At 39.8% G+C, this 6,400-nt stretch overlaps 1 long non-coding RNA gene across 1 annotated transcript; it reads left to right on the forward strand.

The window, feature by feature from the left end:
* Positions 1-230: 230 nt before the first annotated feature.
* Positions 231-5,735, forward strand: LOC142876327 (uncharacterized). Its single transcript, XR_012923221.1, has 3 exons — positions 231-385; positions 3,020-3,182; positions 5,114-5,735. It is a non-coding gene; the product is annotated as an uncharacterized LOC142876327 (long non-coding RNA).
* Positions 5,736-6,400: the final 665 nt, after the last annotated feature.

The raw sequence follows: 6,400 nt of genomic DNA on the forward strand, positions 1-6,400 counted from the left end.
ATCTGACTTTTCAACATTTCCTTTGATCTCTGAGTCACTTAATATATCATTCCAATAATTGATAATTGATATGACACATATAAAACATATATGCTGTTTTTAAAGTCAGAATCAGTTTCTGATAATTGCAACCAAAACAATCCTCACTCATATATTGATCTTTGGGTTATATTTACTTTCACTTTTTTTTTTTTTTTTTTTTGGAAATAACCTTATCAGAAAGTTCTAGCCTTCCATGACATAACAGAATATCTCATCTAGACGACAGTTTGTTGATCTAATATCACATCAATTGTAGAAACTTTTCTAACACATTATTGGGATTGAGGTTTTTAAAATATGTCTGCTACATCGAATGCAATAGATGTATTCTGAAAAACTCATGGTAAGTGAAATTTTATAAATTGACTTTGCTAAGGGCAATTGTCAACCAAAAATTCAATGTTTACATTCCATGTTGAATCTTTTAGAATGCTAATCATTCATTTATTGTATGAATTTAAAATTTGATTAATTTAGGTTTTTTTTTCCAAGAGGGAAATGCTTTTATGTTTTCAATTGAATACTTATTCATGTTTGGAAGCTATTAATATGTAATCTTGGCGGTGATGTTGTGTCTCTATTTAGGCAGTGTTTTCTGTACTATAGGCATAAACCCTGGTAGCAACAGGACCTTTTTGATCATTTGTCTTACTGTGTTCTCATCTACAAACTGGACATCTCTTTCATGTGGGAAAATTCCAAATTCACTTACAGTTTTATTTCTGGCTTTTTGTGCTTCAGATTCAGATTCTCAACTTTGCAGGAAATATTCGCTGAGTTTGAAGGGCACGTACAATTCCACGTGACATTCTCAAGCCAAATAATTGATCTCACAGGGCAATATTGAGAACATTGTTTACTGCATTAAAAATCTCCTCTTCAGTGGTCCAAGGTGGACATTTCTCCCTCATTTCAGTACAAAGAAGAAATGTGTTTTTCCTAAGTCGCTGACTTGCTCTGCTGTCACGGACCCTGTGACTCTTTTGCGGTTGTGACTACAAAGAAGCTTCAAGCCAAAATTGTGGCCTCTCAGGCTCAACTCACGGCTTCGTTTTACCACCCTTATTTTTCTCCTGCCTCATTATTTTCTTTCTTTTAAAAATGTTACCTTGTTGTTTTACCTTACTGTATCATACGCATTTTGGGAAGCTCTGTAAATTCTTTGTTCAGTAGGCAGTGGCATAAATAAATGAAAACTAAGCACGGGGATCCATTCCATTCTTCCATAGGCCTCCTGGGGCTTTTGTTATTCATCTCTTCATTGAGGCATCTTTAAACTGCCTACCTCTGAGGCTTAAAACTTGGAGCTAGCTTAAATCCTCTCTATCCCTCATTCCCTGTATCTAGTTAGTCCCTAGAAGTTGTTTGCTTTTGCTTCCATAATAGTGCTTACAAACTGGAAAAATAAAAGGGGAAAGATGGCCATCTGTCTGGGAAATTTGTGGACAGAATTTGAAGAGATGTATTGATCTGCATCCCCCAGATCACTGATATTTTGGTAAAATCAGCTGCGGTCCTCCAGCCCCCATCTCTTCTATCCTTTACTGTCTTACTTTGATTATTTTACCTGGATTAATTTTTCATTGCCAGTCATCTGGATGATTGAAACTGCCATGTAATTGGTTTCTTTGTCTTTAGATCAGTAATTTGAAAACTTGAGGATGCATCAGAATTCCCTGGAGAACTTGTTAAGACACAGATTTCTGGGCCCCACTGAGTTTCCGATTCAGTAGGTCTGGGATGGAGCTTAAGGGTGTGCATTTCTGGCACGTTCCCAGGTGCTGGTGCTGGTGCTGGGCTGAGGATCACAGGGCTGAGAACCCCTGTTCTAGAGGGTTCTAGATGGTTCTCTTCCTCCAAGCTACATGCTGCTCCCAGGGTACAGCTCTTTCAGGAGGTGCTTCTTTTCTCAAAAGTCTTCCATGGTCCTTCTTTGTTTATTGAATTTATTTTCACATTTCAAATGTTCTGCCTATTACTCAAGACCCTGAATGATCTCGATGCAATTTGTCTCTTTTTTTGCGTGTTATTTCCCCCTAGTAATGTAGTACTTTTTTCTTCCTTCCCTCATCCCTATTTATTGATGATCAAATCATTCTCCAGGGCTCTACTCAAATGACATCCCCCTCATGAAGCCTTGCCTGATATTCCCAGAACTGAGAGCCAGCCCTCTTTTGTTCTCTTATAGTGTTTACAGACTGATGCCTATAATTATTAGTGTAGTTGTCTTATCTCTTCCATTGAATTTAGCAAACTCCAAAACAAGGATCAGGGACCTCAGGCACTATCGCATGCCTTTCACATGGAAGATCTTTAAATTCACCTGCCTGGATACTATTAATATATGGAGATTTTGGGGTGGGGGTATAAAAGATGAATGTTATTATGAAACACTTGTAGAATTTTCCTGAGATCCCATTCTTTGTGGCAAAAACCATAGCATTGCCCACTTTCATTAATATAAATGAAATATTTCATAAAACATAAAATAAGCAAATAAAATATAAGGACCCCAAATTATCTCATCATACCATGGGATTTCAACTGAACAGCAATTTTTGTCTCACCTTGATTATTGCCAAGGTTTATTAATTAAATATTATGACCTATTTATGGACCAAATTATATAGATAGCAATTTGTCATAGAAGTATACCCTTCATTTGCTATTAAACAATTTGTAAGTAATAAACTATTCTACTTGTATATAAAAAATGAATAATTATATTAAAATTGCCTGGCCACAGAACACTGCTTCTGGTATATTAATAGATGCTACATGTTTAAGGAAGTTTTATATCAAATGTGTTTAAAAAATTTTAGATTAAATTATGTTAAATCTTATTGAAGTGTAAGACTCCTCAGAGTCTGTATGTGCTGATGTGTTTTAAGAATCTTTAAAAAGGCGGGATACAATATTTAGTATTTTTCAAAGTTCTTTTTGTGTTTTAATTATTTTATTTTATTTTAACTTGCAGAGCAGCTCGTAGTGATAACTCCCCTTGAATCACACTTTGGGAAGCTAGGTGCAAAATTCCTGTGTGTGTGTGTGTTTGGAAAAGAGCCAATTGCCATTGCTACTGGTAACACTAAGCATTAGACGTGCACACGCCTTCACCCATGATGCAAGTGATACCCAAGGTAACAACTTCGCATGCACATTTAGTGGATTTCTTTTGCAATTTCTCTAATTCCTCTAAGTCACTGGGCAAGAGTTTCATTGAGGATGGATCAGGGAGGTTGCCGGCCAAAAGACTCAGTTGGTTACTTCATTTGGCTGCAATTGGTTCTTACTGCCAGCATGAGATTCTACTCAATCTCATTGCCTAAGCCCAATGCAGACCCTTGACAGAGCTCCAGCAAGACATCTCCTTTTATAAGTCTCTCTGGAAGACACTGTGTTCAGATAGCAATTTAAAGCCAACTACTAAAATTGCTGGTTATTATAAGAGGTTACATCAAGGCCCTGGGAAAGCAAGGATTTCTCTGCCATGCGATTTGTTTGTGAGGCGAGGGTTTGTTTTTCCTGAGGTCATTCTCTGCATTCCTTTGTGGGTGGGGTGGTGGTGGTAGGGAGGTGGCTGTGTGGATTGGTATTGACAGAGTAAATACCTGTCTCTAGCCAGCGTTTTTCTACTGGCTTTCTGGATGATTACCAACTCTACATCTCATCTCATTCTATCTCTCTTCTGACTGTCAATGAAAAGAGAGATGCCTTTGGCTACTTTGTGAAACTTTTTTTAAAAGGGTAGCAGCAAAGTCCACTCTCTTTGATGTCTTTACCTTCAGCCAATCCCAAATTAGCAGCATCTTTTGCGTCTCAGTAAGGTCTGCCTTTTTAAAAATCTACAAGTTGAGTATCCGTTATCCAAAATGCTTGGGACAAGAAGTGTTTCAGACTTCTGATTTTTTTCAGATTTTGGAATACTTGCATATACATAATGAGATATCTTGGGGATGAGACCCAAGTCTAAACACAAAATTCATTTATAGTTCACACACACCTTATACACATGGCCTGAAGGTCATTTTATATAACATTTTTGATAATTTTGTGCATGAAATAAAATTTTGACTGTGTTTTGACTGTGATCCATTGCATGAGATTGCATATGCAATTTTCTGTTTATAGCATCAATGATAGTGCTCAAAGAGTTGCAGATTTTGGAGCATTTTGGATTTTTGATTTTCACACTTGGGATGCTCAACTCATATCAAGATCTTCTTTGATGTTGACTTGCTTATTGTCTTTGAATAAAATGTAATATAGGGAAATATTTTTTGATACAACAAGATTTCTTGTTGTCCAAATATCCAGGAAGGATATAATATCTCTTTTCAAAAGTGATGGCTTTATAATTTTACTAATTTATTATCTTATTTTTCCTTACTGTTAATTTTGTACTTTGCTCAACTCAGAGGTTTTCTTCCTGAACCATACAGTTAATGTCCAGATAGCTACTATGACTCCCTTAATCACTGGGCTAAGGAGCATTTACTAAAGTCTTATAATTATTTCTTCTGACTTAGATATGAGGTCTTCTTTCATTATGTTTTAACTGTTTTCCCCTACTACTGGGGCCCACTGTCTTACTGACTGGTTTTTGAAGCCATGCAAATTAAATGCCTCGAGTGAACATATTGTTCCAGTTTGATGGAAAATGACCAAACATTCCTGGGCTCTGCTTGTAAATCAATGACCCGGCCACAGTCCAGATTTTAAAATTGCCCAAGTAGAGATTAAAACATCCATCAGATTCTCATTTTGCTTTCGGAGTTTCATAAGGTTCACATGATCTATTGAACATGAACATATCTTGAGATCTCATATACTTTTCTCCAGTATTCTAGGTCTCCTCTGGTCAGCCTTTATTCTTCAGTCCCTGTCCTGGGGTGCCTAACTTTGCAATCTAACGATTAACTCCGAAGTAGATCTGCCTCTTGCCCTGTTTCCTAGCGGTGGTAAAATAGTGGCTGGGCATCAACCACGGAAGAGTTTTCTTTTCAGAAGTGGAAACAACAGTGAACCTGTCAAAATGTGGCTAACGTGTCCTTGTCTTCATGACATACAGATGGCGGAAGGAGAGGCCAGCAGAAAGCGGAGTCACTCCCCTTGCTGAGGGGGCAGAGCCAGCGGCTGTCCGAGGGGAGGTGGCTCTGGCTGCAGCAAGCAGTGGAGGGAGGTCGAGGCAACCATGAGAGAGAACCCAGCCTGGGGACACCAGGGGCTCGTTTGTCCTATTTCAAGCTCCAGGATCGTTGCACCAGAGTAAGAGATGGATAAACTCTACCTCCATCTGTAGCTTTCCAAAAACACAACAACAAAAGGTGCTCCAGGGAAGCCACTTTTGCATCTTTCCTGGGAAAGCCTCTGTTTTCTCCAAGGTTGTCCTCAGGTTTTCTTGAATGAGAAGGGGTCACTGCCCAGGGCCCTTCCTGAGTAAGATGTGTTTCTCAGAGCTAAAAACCCAAACCAAATAACAAAAGCCCACGCAGGACAGCCGTTGTGGAGAAGCTCTGGGGGACTTGACGGGGCAGGTAAGTTCCTTTAGAGCTTAGCTCAGAGAAGAGGCGAGACACTTGCTCTCTAAAAACTTGGGTCAGAACCACCCACCTTCGCTAGTTCCCTCCACGGATGTCATGTGTATGGAAACTCTCTTCTTGTGGCTGAAAACAATCCTAAAGAAAGTCAGCATCCACTGGGGGTGGGGTGGGGTGGGGAGGGGGGTGAAGGGTGGGGGAGGAGAAGAGGGGGGGATGTCCCTGGCCAGGAGGCCGGAGGTGCCCCAGGAAGCTGTTTCCTCTGAATAGTTAAATGGCTGCCTCTCAACTTGCACAATGTCACATTGAATTTGAAACAGGGAACTTTTTATATTTTTCCCCTGATTGTGCTGGCACCTGGCAGATGCCTATTTACCACAGGCATCAATACACATAGTAATCAAAGGAAATCAGAGGCACAGATTAGCAACAGCTGCAAGTCATTAGTGACAGACACGGGAAAGCACAATTCTGCACCCAACTTTGAAATAACCAATATGAGTATTTCAGAGCACGAGGGTTACCGCAGGGCACTCGCTACCACGAGAGCAGCCAAACAATAGCTGGGCTTGTCTCTCCCGAGAGTGCTCTTCTCAAAGGCGGCACCACACACGCCATATTATAAACCAATCAATCACATGGTATTGGTCCATTGAACGTTAGCCCTTCGCAGGGTCCACGGGCCCATCTGATCCTCTGACCGAAGGCTGTTGAACTGAGGAAACCTCTAGCCGGTGGGAAACCTTGTTATTTGTCGCCTATCACAATTTTTGCGGGTGGGAGTTTGAGTGTATTTCCTGGTGACTTAATTACATTAT

Source organism: Microcebus murinus, chromosome 15 (genome assembly GCF_040939455.1).
Source record: "Microcebus murinus isolate Inina chromosome 15, M.murinus_Inina_mat1.0, whole genome shotgun sequence".
Lineage (NCBI taxonomy): Eukaryota > Metazoa > Chordata > Mammalia > Primates > Cheirogaleidae > Microcebus > Microcebus murinus.